Here is a 15423-nt window from a genome sequence, read left to right on the forward strand (position 1 = left end):
GTCGTCAGCGGGGCGGGCCTCTCAGTCATGTGCCGGATCGCTGATCAGTGGGAGCTCAGTGCGGGCGCAGAGAACATGGTCGGCCTCCTCGGTCCCCAGAGGGTCCTAGCCAGTCGCTGTGTGCCACATGTGCAGGGTCTGGCGCCATTGGTCCGGCGCCATTGGTGCGTATAAGCATGCATGCTATAAAATCAGCAGCATGCACGTAGATGTGCCTGCAATTTTACACGGATGTGCGCATGTGTGTGCAAATGACACCTCTACCGCGTAAGTGGGGGGATTTTGCTAGGCATGCATGCCAATGCAAATACCCTTTTCCCCAGTTTGTTCCCAGTTGACGCCAGTAAAGGATAGAACTTTCTAAACCCCCCCCCCCCAGCTAGATAGCCTCCCTTTTACCCTGTTAGCTCCAACCCTTCAAACTCCGCTGACTAGCCTTGATTTTTTTTATTTTAAAACTTACAGGCCATCCATAGCAGAAGTAAAGTTACACGGTATGGGACCCTGGCGTGCGCCTGGGCGCATAAATACACATTTCAAGTGATCTTCCCAGAACGCACCCATGCCCTGCCCCGTTTTTAACTTTTGTATTTGTGTGCGTGGCAGGAGATACGCATGTACTCTGACACTTCTTAAAATCAGCATGGCACGCATCAGCCCAAGATACGCATGTATCTCCCAGCTTTGGCGCACGTAGGGCTTTTAAAATTCACCTTATAGTGAACAGAGATATAGGAACTTAAAATCTTTGCTATCAGGTCCATGAACAGAGCAGCAAACAGTCTCCCGCTCTCCTTTATATAAATTAATTGCTGGGCTAGAACCCATTATCTGTCTACTTTATGGGTACTTCTGCTCACTGCTTTCCTACCTTTTTTATTTTTTCCCCTGAAATAAATGAGAAAAATAAAACAGCCCTTCTCTGAAGAGCTAAACACATAGTAGAAGAGTAACTGTATTTCTGTTAACTAAGCAAAGTCTATGACATTATAAGCCAATTAAACAGCACTTAATAAATTCACTTGTGGAGCATGGCAAAGCTTTAGGAAGATTTAAAATAGGCCCATGATAGATAATAGTTCACCAGTTGCTGATCTGTAGAGGTTAGAGCAATGGGGAAAAAAACAGCAAGGAGCACCCAGCTAGAGACCAAATTTGGAATATGCATTTTTGTTTCATGTTGTTTAGTGTTACCGAAAGCATTTAGTGCACTAAAATAAGTACAAATGGGATTAGTAACTTTTAAAAAGCTGCGCGGACGCACATATACACTCATAGGCCAGCTCGTGCCAGTGACGAGGCCATTTTATAACATTTGCGCATATATGCGAATGTTATAAATGTGTTCGAGTTTTAAAACCTTGAGTTTTAAATGTCTACTCGACCCGGATACTGACTCCTGCCTGTCTACTCGACCACGTCTGAGCTCTGGAACTTGACCTTTGCTTTGGCTGACTACTCTCGGACTGACCTTTGGAACATGACCTCTGCTACTACTGACCTTGCTTCCTTGATTCTGGCCTTGATCCTAGCCTTGTCATCAAAGACACTGCTCTGACCTTCTCTGGTCCCTCAGACCCCTAGCCTTGACGTTGATTGTGCACCCTTGATCCTGGTGGGCACACCACTGAACTTCCTTTCTGGAGACCCTGTGAGGTCCACCTAAGTCCAAGCGGCCCAGGTCCCCAAGGGCTCAACCCGGGGGGACCGTGGACTTCCAGTGGTGAAGCTCCAGCTAGCCTCTGTCTCCTCCTCTGCTCCACCTCCTGGTGGCAGGTGCTTCCTGAGCCCGACCAGGAAGCCTACCAACCCTGCTCCAGAACATAGGTCCACCTCCAGGCGCAACAGTGACCTTGGGCAAGTCACTTTAATTTCTGTTGCTTCAGGTACAAACCTAGGCCAGGATTCATTAGAAAGCTGTAAATAAGATAAAAATAGCACCTGTGATAAAAAAGAGGGGTGTGGTTAGACTACTTTCCCTGCTCCCGCATGTACTCAAGCTAGGCTTAAATTTTGCATTGCATTCTGTTTAATCCACCACAGGCATGTTACAGACTAAAAAGGTTTTTGTGTAAGAGAGAGAGAGCACCTCTGTACAGATCACTATGTAACTTTACTATTTATACCACTGTAAGAGGGGGCATTTTGAACTCGGGGTGGGGTTTGGGGTAGTTTTACATCACTGAAGATTTTCTGTCATTTGGAGTCCTGGGTAGGGTGGTTGCTGTTTGAGTCCTGGGAGTTGGTATTTTGATATGGCAGATTTGTCTCTTGGGGTAAACTGTATTCTTGGGAGGATTTGATAGCTTTTATTGGAGCTATGTAAGTGTTATCCAGAAATACTGTAAGTGAGTTACTGAGACAATATAAGACCCGTCTTTAGATGTGAAAGACTCTGATCTGTTGTGATTATACTGTTTAGTGGACCCTTGGGCCGGCCTGCCGGAGACTAAGGTAAAATGGACTATTGTCTCCATATGAGAGGGAGCAGGCCGGGAGGCGGACACCAGGCCAGGTGAAGGAGGTGGCCTTCACACAGGGAGCCCGTACTCCCCAGGAGGAGCCTTTGGGCGTCAAGGGATTAGGGCTAGGAGAACTGAAGAGGTGTCTTCACCCTGGAAGCCGAGGCTCCCCCGGGAGGAGCACGTAGGAGCCCGGCCGCTGGGACTTAGGAGATCGGTGGTGATGACTTCACCCTGGAAGCCGAGACTCCCCCGGGAGGAGCCCGTAGGAGTCCAGCCGAGGGGACTTAGGCGAGTAAGGACGCTGAGAAGGTGAACCAGGAACAAGCAGGTATCTTGGCTGGAGCTGAGGCAAGGCACAGAAGCTGGAACCAGGCTGTGACGGAAGCAAGGCACAGAAACAGGAACCTGGCTGGAACTGAAGCAAGGCACAGAAACAGGAACCAGGCTGGAACTGAAGCAAGGCACAGAAACAGGAACCAGGCTGGAACTGAAGCAAGGCACAGAAACAGGAACCAGGCTGTGATGGAAGCAAGGCACAGAAACAGGAACCTGGCTGGAACTGAAGCAAGGCACAGAAACAGGAACCAGGCTGGAACTGAAGCAAGGCACAGAAACAGGAACCAGGCTGGAACTGAAGCAAGGCACAGAAACAGGAACCAGGCTGGAACTGAAGCAAGGCACAGAAACAGGAACCAGGCTGGAACTGAAGCAAGGCACAGAAACAGGAACTAGGCTGGAACTGAAGCAAGGCACAGAAACAGGAACCAGGCTGGAACTGAAGCAAGGCACAGAAACAGGAACCAGGCTGTGACGGAAGCAAGGCACAGAAACAGGAACCAGGCTGGAACTGAAGCAAGGCACAGAAACAGGAACTAGGCTGGAACTGAAGCAAGGCACAGAAACAGGAACCAGGCTGGAACTGAAGCAAGGCACAGAAACAGGAACCAGGCTGTGATGGAAGCAAGGCACAGAAACAGGAACCAGGCTGGAACTGAAGCAAGGCACAGAAACAGGAACCAGGCTGGAACTGAAGCAAGACACAGAAACAGGAACCAGGCTAGAACTGAAGCAAGACACAGAAGCAGGAACCAGGCTGGAACTGAAGCAAGGCACAGAAGCAGGAACCAGGCTGGAACTGAAGCAAGGCACAGAAGCAGGAACCAGGCTGGAACTGAAGCAGGCTACAAGCGAGAAGTTAGCGAACTCCGAGGCACACAGCAACTAGGAACCGCAAGGTAACCTCGTTGCAAGGCGTCTGCTAGAGGCAAGCGCTGACCTTACATACCCACCGGCGTCTGACGTCACGGGAGCGGGTGGAGCAGTGAGTGGCGGGAAAGGGCCTATATCTTTGGCCTCCTTGTGCGTGCGCGCGCCTAGGAGAAGGACGGCTGGCTTGGGCGTCCCGATGGCGTCGCCCCCGCGGGGACGCCGCCGAACAGGTCCGGAACCCGGCGAAGCTCTCCAGCGAGGCTGGACCCGATGCCAGAAGCCAGGAGGTAAGGCCCCAGTCGCGAGTACCGTGACCGGGACCGCAACATAATCTGACATCTGAAGAAGGGACTTATGTAGTTTTAAAAGCTTTTGTACAACACTTTGAGGTACATGTATTTTTTTTATTTTACAGATATTTTAGGCAGTCTGGCTTGTTTTGTTTTCACAATAGAAGGTATATTTGTGTTTCAAAGCCTGATAAAATATTTGCAGTGTTGCCTTTTCATTGGTAGGGTTGTACTTTGGATGCTGGCAATTAGTATGGAAGTTTTACTATATTGTAATTGTTTATTCATGGCTTTCTAAGGGCCAAGCCCATACCCATTACATATTACAACAGGCCTATTGCCATATGGGTTCCATGTATCTTATGTGTCCTAGGGGAAAGGGGGTTGAGGGAGCAATATTTCTGTAGACTGGGGAGGGTGGGAGGATGGTACATGTGGAAGGGGAGAGGGGACTGAGGGAACAAAACTGAATCCCTTGCTATAAATGACATCACATACCACTGACCTCAACCCTGTCTTCTAAGTCCTGCTGGCCCCTGGAACCCAAGGGCCAAACCTGTGGGAAATGGGACTGTTGAAGACTTAGACCAGTCTCTTGCCCAAGAACATCTACCAGCTGTCAGTGAGGTCCTATGGGGCTCGCCCCATAAGCTACATCAACCACATCACAGCAGCAAGGGTCCACAGCAGTCACACATACCATGAGGCAGTATTACAGTTGCTGGCTAAAATCACAGTGGGTTCACTCCTGAAAAATTATCGAGCCATGTACATGGCCAAGCATCCAGAGAGAATTCTGGCTGCTTTTTAGTATTATTTTTTTCTAAAAAAATAAAAAAATATTACTTATGTATTCACTTTGTCTGCCTGTTTACATACACATTATCTACCAAACCAGTCATCTTACAGCAACCAAATTTTCACAATAGGTATATGTATGTAAATGTTAGGAATAAAAATAGTTTTCCAATGAAATCTAGTCCAAAATTGAAAACAATAAGAACATAAAACAAAAGAAAAAGAAAACAGAATCCTCAACCTTTGCATCCAAGTGTTTCTCAACTCATCCAACATCCGTGGACTTTCTCCTCATAACTTAGAGGTCAGCATACTACAGTGCAAAACGTTTTTTACAAAAATAATTTCTGCTTTAAAAATTTTACAGAAAGCCAAGAAATAATAAAACATGAAAGCTGGGTGTTTTGCATGAAATTTTTCATGAGAAAACCTTTTTTAAAAAAGTTTTGCAAAAATAGAGTTCACATTGATAAACTTTCACATATATTCAGCTATGTGCAAAAGTTTATTCAAATCTTCCCCAATGATCTGCTACAATGTAAAATCATGCAGAGCAGTTCGCTAGAGAGGGATTTTGTGAAAATGGCACACCAAAAAAGTTTCACAGTACCTTTTACACTAAGAAATAATTACACCTTAGGGAGAACAGGGATTTGTGTGAAGCACTGTGCCACTAAAAAGGGACCACACAGCCCTCAGAAGGGACCCCCAAAAGTAAATGAAAGTCACTGGTACGCTAGTGGCCCTCTCAGCCCTCACAGGGCAAAAACGTATAGGTAAAGTGGGACTTTTTGTTCATGGGAGTGAATAGAGTCAACTGGTCAGAGAGTGCCATGTTGGAAAATGGCAGCCGATGGGCAGGAGCAAGTGCCACTTCTGCCCCCAGAAGACACCTCTTCCCCAGCTATCAGGTAAGTCCGGGGGAAACAAAGGGAGACCACAGTTTTTTCATGCTCCACCACACCCACACATTTTTGCCTCATGTGGAGTGAGGAGGCCACTGGCCCATTAGATATTTCCCTTAACTTTTGGTAGGGTGCCACACGGCCTCTATACGACATGATAGCCCTGTCTAAAGCTGCCACCAGCACAATGTTTTGAACATTGCAATGGCATGAAATATATAGTACATTTTGCAAGAAATCTTGCTACAGATGCAAATGAGCTCATTTGCATCCATAGCAAAATTACAAGAAAAAACTGCCAACCTCTTTTAAATACTATGGGTTTGTGCATCAGCCACTTAATTTGTAAAATTGGTAGAGATGTGCATTTGTTTAAAACAAAAGTCCAAAATGTGATGATTAAGGCTAATTTCTTTCATTTGGCTGGCTCTGAATCGGTCGCCCCCTGAATTAAATGAACCTTATTAGTCAATTTCATTTAAACAAATATATCATGCCCAGATCTAGGCCTGAAGCTTGGGCCTTGCCTATGGCACAGGACGAGGCCCAAAGCAGAGGCAGCAACTTATGCCCTAGGTGAGGCCTGACTTAGGGCCTAGACTGAGGAACCGGTGTCATGCTCGGGCATAGGCCAAGAACCAAAGCAAGGACCACAGCCTAGGCCTGAGTGCAATGCTGGGATCTCGGCAGGGCCCAAAGCCAGGATCTTGGCTGAGACTCCCAAAAATAAAAATAATTAAAAAAAAGAAAACCTTATCTGATCCTTCAGGTATCCGTTGAAGGCAGGGTCCTGACATCAGGGCCTTGGCCTGGACCAGGTGCAATGCAGGAAAATGACCTGGAGGCTGGGTCCCGACATCAGGGCCTCAGCCTAGGCTGGGGCCCAGGCCCAGGCCTGATGCCACGACCTGACCCGGAGGCCGAGTACTGATGCTGGGGCCTTGGCCAGACCCAGGCCAGATGCCATGACCCAACATGGAGGCAGGGTCCCAATGCTGAGGCCTTGGCCCAGACCCAGGTCAACCTGGAGGCCAAGTCCCCATGCTGGGGCCTAGGCAGTGACCTAGGCCTTATGGCACAGCCTCAGCCAGGAGGTTGGGTCCCAAAACTTGTACCTTGGCCCAAGTTAAGGGCCCAGGCCTCAGAACCCAGGCCTGGGAGCAATTCTTCAAGCATTGGGAATTATTAGAAAGGGAATGGTGAATAAAACGGAAAATGTCATAATGCCTCTGTATCGCTCCACGGTGAGACCGCACCTTGAATACTGTGTACAATTCTGGTCGCCGCATCTCAAAAAAGATATAATTGTGATGGAGAAGGTACAGAGAAGGGCTACCAAAATGATAAGGGGAATGGAACAGCTCCCCTATGAGGAAAGACTAAAGAGGTTAGGACTTTTCAGCTTGGAGAAGAGACAACTGAGGGGGGATATGATAGAGGTGTTTAAAATCATGAGAGGTCTAGAACGGGTAGATGTGAATCGGTTATTTACTCTTTCGGATAATAGAAAGACTAGGGGGCACTCCATGAAGTTAGCATGGGGCACATTTAAAACTAATCGGAGAAAGTTCTTTTTTACTCAACGCACAATTAAACTCTGGAATTTGTTGCCAGAGGTTGTGGTTAGTGCAGTTAGTATAGCTGTGTTTAAAAAAGGATTGGATAAGTTCTTGGAGGAGAAGTCCATTACCTGCTATTAAATTCACTTAGAGAATAGCCACTGCCATTAGCAATGGTAACATGGAATAGACTTAGTTTTTGGGTAATTGCCAGGTTCTTATGGCCTGGATTGGCCACTGTTGGAAACAGGATGCTGGGCTTGATGGACCCTTGGTCTGACCCAGTATGGCATTTTCTTATGTTCTTCTTCTTATGTTCTTATCCTTTTCTTTCTTCGCTCCAAAGCGCAATGATGGGTAAATTGCTGTACATCAAAATGGCGCCGTCCACTGGGGTGAATGCACCAGAGTTAATTAGTTCTGGCATGACCCCAGCAGATGCTGTCATTGTGTTGGTTCCAGGTTGGGTTATGGCATCGGGCTTGAGCCCTGGCATAGGCCAAGGCCCCATTATCGGGACCCGGCCTCCAGATTGGGTCATGGCACTGGGTCTCCCCAGAATTGGTACCCGGCCTCTGGGTCAAGTTGCAGCAATTGGCCTGAGCCCAGGCCCAAGGCTTTGACTTCGGGACATGGCCTCTGGGTTGGATTGTGGTGTCAGGCCTGGATCTGGCTGAAGTTCCTAAGTCGGGACCTGGCCTCCGGCCTGAGCCGTGGTATCGGGCCTGGGTCCAAGTTCTGGCCTAGACTGAGGCCCAGGCGTCAGGCAAGTCTGAGGCTTTGGCTTACTCAACGCTGGTGGATCCCCAACAGACCAGGTAAGTAGGGGTCGGGGTTGATCCTGGTCCAGGAATTTTTCCAGAAGGATGAGAGGGAGGGCTCATTTTCATTTTTTTGGCCATTTTGAGGGGGTTTGATTGTTTAATTTGTTTTTTTTCACACAAATGAAAAGAATCAAGTAATCCACAAACCAAAATTCATGGGGAAAAATGTCTCAAAAACGAACCGAAAATATTTTTTTTCCCCCTGTACATCCCTAAAAATTGTTATTCCTGTATATTGAGACCAGGAATGTCTTATTCATGAAAGTTCTTGATCTGTCATTTTCGTTTCTCAGGGCAGGGTTAACCCTAAGGAGTGAGGGTATCTAGGAATATTCAGCTCCAGCAGGCCTTCCACCCCAAGATACTGAATGGGAGCCCCAAAACTGAACAATTTGGGGGGCATTGTATCCTCTGGCCTGGTAAAGATGACTCCACACATGGACTGCTTCATCTACTGCCCCACTGAGTCCCCTAAGGAATAGGAAGTGATTTTAGACATCAGAAGGCAGGGCATCTACAGCTATGTGGGGCCTTCAAAGCTGTAATTTGACTCCTGCCTCCAAAGTCAGAACCACCAGGGGTAGTGGTGGGACTGGATTTATACCAATTTAGGACATGTTTTACAATCAGAGATTTTATTTTAAACAAAGTGTTTTTTTGTTTTTCCCCTCTTGCTACATTTAATACTAGCTGTGCCCGGCCACGCGTTGCAGTGGCAGAGTCAGGTTCTTCCCCCCCCCTCCCCCTTCCCCTTGCTCATATACCTCAGACATACATCGTCCTCCCCCTTGGTCACTCACCCCCCTTTCCTCCCCTTTCCTCCCCTTTCCTCCCCTGTCCCCACTCCAGCTCTCTCCCCTCACACTCACCCCTCCCCCTTCGGTCACTAACCCCCCCTTCACTCCCCTATCCCCTCTACAACTCTCACCCCTCACACTCACCTCTCCCCTCTGAGTCTCTCCACTGACACTCACTGCCCCCTTCATTCACCCTCCCCTCATGTCACCTCCCCCGCCTACTCCCTACCCTTTTGTCAGTGACACCGCACCCTCTCTCAATCTCCTTCCCTGATTCTGATCCCCTCCAGCTTGCAATGCCCCCCCAGCTGCCCCCCCCCATCCCTCTCCCTCTTGTGTGGTTCTGCGTGGCCCGCTCCCGAAGGCGCGAGGTCAGCGAGGATCCTTCCCTGTCGTGCACGTGAGCCGTACCAGATTGCCGCCGCAGCTCCTCCCAGGTGTCGAATTTTGGCCGGTCGACACCACCACGCCCGATATTGCTGCCGGTCCGCCGCTGCTGCTCCTCCCAGCGCCATGTTGGTCCCGCTGTGCGCGACGTGCACCGCTGCTGCCCCTCCCAGCACCATGTTGGTCCCGCTGTGCCCGACGTGCGCTCCTGCCCGCGCATGCGCAGTACAGCAGCTTCATTTCCCAAGGTAGATACCGTGTGTTGCATGTCTGTCCAACTGATGTCACTGTTTTCCCCACACACATGTAAAAACATGTTTTTTTCTGTAACCGTGTGACATCTATGTAATCTAGATAGAGAAGAACCTTGCCGAAAGTGAAAGCAAGGTTGTGTCCAAATTTGAAAGCAATTGGTGCAGTAGCTGAGCCTGGTTAAGTTGAAAAAACAGAACAGAGCAGTAAAGGTTACAGTTTGTGTTTTTGTGTTTTTTTTTTTTACCCCAAATGAACAGCACCAGCAAAGAATAGTTTAAATATGCAAGCACACCTTCCTGGCCCCCCCCCCCAACCCGGCGAATTAGAGCAACCCATGCTACAGCCCCCCTCTCGGGAGATGTGGAGAATGAGTGCCCCCCCTGTGAAAAACGCGCAGCGGAAAATAAGAACGGTCCCCCACCGTGCTCCTCCCCGGCTACATGTGTAAACTGCCAGCCGGTGGCGAGGGTGTGTGCTAGGGTTTGTTCCGCTGGCTGCCATGTCGCAAAACTTCACCGGTGAAAGTGGTGCGTCATGATTCCTGACCTAGTAAGGGCAAATGTCCGCTGAGGATATGGCGCCAACGGGCTGTTGCCCTTACTATGTCACATGGTGTACCGACGTCATTGTTGTCTCCGTATAGCATAGTAAGGGCAAGGTCCGCCGGCGCCATTTTGGTTGCTGGCATCCGACGGCCCTACTGAATGCGATGTGTCCCGGACCGTTCCTGTGGTGCTGGCGGAGAAGCACGGACTTGTATCAGGTGTAGTGTGTGATCGGAGTGCAGTGCGTGGGTGGGTGGAAGAGGATACTTTAAATTAAATTCGGAGGGTGTGTGAAATGCGTGGCTTCCCAATGTAGCAGCCAGGAATCCGTGTTTTGGTGTGTTTTGGGAGGGTGGGTGAAGTAAGTGACATTGGCAGGCGTGTGGGTGGGGGTGTGTGGTGTGATGAGTGTGGATTTCTGTGTGTTATGAGGGAGTGTGAATGAAAGACAATAGCCCTGTGTGGGGGTGGGGTGTGGTGTGTGAGTGTGTGTGAAAGGTGTAAGAGTTTCGCTTGCGCCGACGGCCACCAGATGTCGCTGTTTTGTGTAAGCAATTTTTAAACTTGTATTACCTGTCACAGGTATGATCTATATGTAATGTAAGTGTATAAGATCCTTCCCGTATGGGAAGTGAATGTTGTGTGCAAATTTGAACGCATTCGGTTAAGCGGTTGGCGAGATTAGCGACGACGTACAAACTATTTAACATTTTTATTTATATAGATATTCGGGCCAGCTTGGGTGATACTTGCCTCTTTCTTTGGGCCTGCTTACTTTATGCATGCTGGGGTAGATTTTACAAATCTACGCCGGATTTTATAAGATACGCGCGTAGCCGCGCGTATCTTATAAAATCCGGGGTCGGCGTGAGCAAGGGGGTGCACATTTGTGCACCTTGCATGCACCGAGCCCTGCACGTGCTGCCCGTTCCCTCCGAGGCCGCTCCGAAATCAGAGCGGCCTTGGAAGGAACTTTCCATTCACCCCCCCCCCCCCCCCCGCACCTTCCCCTCCCTTACCCTACCTAACCCACCCCCGGCCCTATCTAAACCCCTCCCTACCTTTATCTTAAAAGTTACTACTGCCTCCGGGCAGTAGTAACTTACGTGCGCCGGCGCGACAGGCACCGACACAGGCCGCTGTGTTGGGGCACTCGGCCACGCCCCGGACCGCCCACATGCCCCCGAACATGCCCCCCGATCCTAAACCATGCCCCCAATCGCCCCTTTTTGCAAGCCCTGGGACTTTCGCGCGTCCCGGGGCTTGCGTGCACCGCCGAGCCTATGCAAAATAGGCTCAGCGCGCGCAGGAGGGATTTAAAAGGGTTACGCGCGTACCTTATGCGCGTAACCCTTTTAAAATCCGGCCCACTATTTTTATAAGTAGGCAAGCAGGGGCAAAATTGCACACATACATTTTGGAAAGCTTATTTTATTTCACATCTAGCTAGAATTTTGCAGCATAGACACCACAGCTCTGCAGTGCATCATATATTATATTAGCCAATGCCTGAAATATTTAATGCTTTTGCATAGAAAATGCTCAAAACTACAATCAGATAAAATAAATATCCATTACCTGTGATGTTCTTTTCAAAGTTACGCAGGTTCACCCTCCAAAATATCTAGCTGTACTTAATACCTGGCCGCTCTAGGTGGAAACTTGATCACACTAACAAATTACATTTCTCATTTTATAGCTTCAAATTATGTCTGCCTGTCTTTTCCGTAATACCCAATGTAAGAAAGGAATCTGACTGGTCCACATAATGAGCTTTCAAACATCTATCAACCGTAATCTCATGTTCTCATCCCCTTCTCCAAGTGAGCAGTCCCAGCTGCCTCAGACTTTCTTCAGACAGTATCACTGGTTCATTTTCCTACTTAACTTAGTTGCCAGTCACTGAGATTTTTTTTTCTTTTCTGTTATCCTTAAAATGAGACAAAACTTCAGCCATGGCTTCCCTAGGATGTTAGCAGTACACTTGTAAAATAACTGAATTTAATCCAGATTTAACAATTAGAGACTCCTTTCTCATGTGCTTCTTGATAAATTACAAATAATATTTAAGTTCTCTTTTTATATATGAGAACTATTCCATAAATGTAATACCTACTGATTTGACATCTTCACTTACAACCTGACCTTATAGTCATTAAAAGTATTTTTTTCACACTCTAGCAATTGTATAAAGTTATGTAATTGTAACCCCTCTTTAATGTACAAGTGGAGTACAGGGACCCTGGCTAGCTTTTGTTGCACTCTGCTCACAGGCCCAGCCGCGAGCAGGCGCTTACCTCGCGGCCTGGAGGCCGCTGTCGTCCCCGGACCTCCCAGAGCAGCAGGAGCCACCACCAACGTCCTTTCTCAGACCGGAGGCCGCCTTCCTTCTTCAGCACAGCGGGGCCGTGCTGGCGTTCTAGAGTGGCAGGAGCCGCTGACATCATCTCCGCTTCGCAGCCCGGAGGCCACAGTCCCTGGCCTCACTTGCAGCAGGAAGCCGCTCCCAGCTGTCAGCTCCGCGGCCTGGACGCCACCGCTCCAACGTGGGGCCTGGTCGTGGTCTGCTCCAGTTCCTGCACGCTGTGGCAAGGACTCCACTGTCCAGGGCCCTGCCCACTTCCCCTAAGGGGTGAGGCCACACCTTCCTTCTATATTTAAAGGGCCCACGGCCGGATATGCCCTGGGTCCCACCTGAACTCCTCCCTGGTCATCTCCTCCTATTCAGCCCTATTTAAGGGCCCTGCTTCCATTCCTTCCTTGCCTTCGCTAGTGGCTAGTCCTCTTTAGGACTCCATGTTTCTGCTCCTGCTTGGCATTTCCTTTCTTCATTTTGGGATCCCTCGTCATCCATGTTCCTGGTCTCTGCTATGTCTCGTCTGTTCCTGATGTACTGTGTTCCAGTCCTGATGTTCTGTGTTCCAGTCCTGATGATCCGTGATCCAGTCCTGATGTTCCAAGTCCTGATGTTCCAGGTCCTGAGTAGCCTGCGCTTCTGGAGGTTCCTTGTTTTGTTTTGTTTTTTAATTCTTTATTTTCAAAATTTTTACAATTTATAGCCAACAACATGACTTAAATGAAATATTGAACATTTTTTGAAGAATAAACAAATAATTTCATTTCATATAATCAATCCTAAAGGAACATTAGTTCAAAAGAGACCTCAAATGGGGACTGTTAGAATGCATATAAAGAAAAAAGGAAATAAGCCAGTTATTTTAATTAATAGCCGCTATTTTCTTATTCCATTAAACACTTGTGTTAACATTTATGAGGCAATATTTATTAGAGATGTGAATCGGAACCGGAATCGGTTCGGATTCCAGTTCCGATTCACATGTGGGGTTTTTTGCATCGGGCCCAATCGTGGTTTTGTTTTTCGGCTGGGCCCGAGCCGATAAACAAAAAACCCACCCCGACCCTTTAAAACTAACCCCTTAGCTTTCCCCACCCTCCTGACCCCCCAAAAAACTTTTTACAGGTACCTGGTGGTCCAGTGGGGGTCCCGGGAGCAATCTCCCGCTCCGGGCCGTCCTCCCACTCCCGGGCCGTCGGCTGCCACTAATCAAAATGGCGCCGATGGCCCTTTGCCCTTACCATGTGACAGGGTATCCGTGCCATTGGCCGAACCCTGTCACATGGTAGGAGCACTGGATGGCCGGTGCCATCTTGTGCTCCTACCATGTGACAGGGGCTGACCAATGGCACCGGTAGCCCCTGTGACATAGTAAAGGCAAAGGCTATCGGCGCCATTTTGAATACTGGCAGCTGACGGTCCGAGTGCAGGAGGTCACTCCCAGACCCCCGCTGGACTTTTGGCAAGTCTTGTGGGGGTCAGGAGGGTCCCCCAAGACTTGCCAAAAGCCCCTGGTAGTCCAGCGGGGGTCCGGGAGCGATCTCCTGCACTCGGGCCATTGGCTGCCAGTAATCAAAATGGAGTGACCTATTCTGGAGGGTTCTCAGAGGATTTCTGAGGCTCTAGGTAGGCCCAAAATCCAACTTAGGGAAATACAACCTCTCTCTCTGACTTCCAAATAATACTGCCCCCAGAACCTATGTCAGAGCTCTGCTATAAAAGCCTCAGGTCCAAGGGTAAGCTCCACCAGTGGGAGGGCTGTCCATGAATGCATACACGGCTAATTATTTCCATAACTGCATTAGGCTGTTGTAAGACCTATTAGTAAATCAAAAGTGGTCTTTATAGCATGGAGAATTTAAAAAAATAAATTAATGATTTCCCCAGTGCTCCCCATAAGAAGCATTACTGTTTTACAAAGAGCAACTTAGAGATTGCTCACAGCAGCCCCCAAGTTCTACACTGGTATGCTCAGGGCCGGGGCGTCCATTAAGCAAACTTCGGCAGTTGCCAAGGGCGTCGAGCCATAGGGGCCGCCAAAGAGCAGCCACGTGGTGCTGCAAGCAGGGCCTATCCCGCTCGCAGCAAACAGAAATAGAGAATGTGTGCTTCTTAGGGCCGCGAGCATCTCAGCTGGCAAAATTTTGGAGGCACCATAAAGTACTCCCCAAAATAGCCCCACAGCAGCTGCCTGACCACATCCTCTTGTTATGACTGTCGGTCACAGACAGCTGCGACCGCATGTACTTACTTCCTGCACTGTTCTCTTGCCCTCACCGGGGCTGCTCGCGGCTCGGGCCAGCTTTCACCGCCGCGTTCCCCAGGGCTCCTCATGGCAGCCTGGCCACCACTGCCGTCTTCCTCGACTTCGGGCCTTCCTAGGTGCGCATGTGCACCACCAGGCCCTCCTTTAAAGCCTCCTCGGCGGGAACCTCAGGGGCATCTCCGGTTGATGTCATCATCAGACGGGTGTATTTAAACTCCACCTTCGCCCTCAGCTAGCCAACTTGGCAACAAATTCCGTACATCTTCGACTACTGCTTTGTGTTGTTGAGACTACACTTTGTGCCCTGGACTTGAACCCTGTCTGGTACCCGCTCCTCGGGGGCTAGTGCACGTACTGGGTGTTACGACTGGGCTCCGGTCAGGAGTCGTGAACACCACCCAGAAGGGTGGCTCCAGATTGAGAGAGACAAGAATGGCTGATACAGGGTCTGGGTCCAGGCTGGGTCAGGGCAGGCGGCAGATAGCAGTGTCTGGGTCCAGGCTGGGTCAGGGCAGGCGGCAGACAGCAGTGTCTAGGTTCAGGCTGGGTCAGGGCAGGCGGCAGAAAGCAGTGTCTAGGTTCAGGCTGGGTCAGGGCAGGCGGCAGATAGCAGTGTCTAGGTTCAGGCTGGGTCAGGGCAGGCGGCAGATAGCAGTGTCTAGGTTCAGGCTGGGTCAGGGCAGGCGGCAGATAGCAGTGTCTAGGTTCAGGCTGGGTCAGGGCACAGTAAGCAGGGCAAGGCAGGTCAGAAGGCCCGTAGGCCACAC

Source organism: Rhinatrema bivittatum, chromosome 5 (genome assembly GCF_901001135.1).
Source record: "Rhinatrema bivittatum chromosome 5, aRhiBiv1.1, whole genome shotgun sequence".
Lineage (NCBI taxonomy): Eukaryota > Metazoa > Chordata > Amphibia > Gymnophiona > Rhinatrematidae > Rhinatrema > Rhinatrema bivittatum.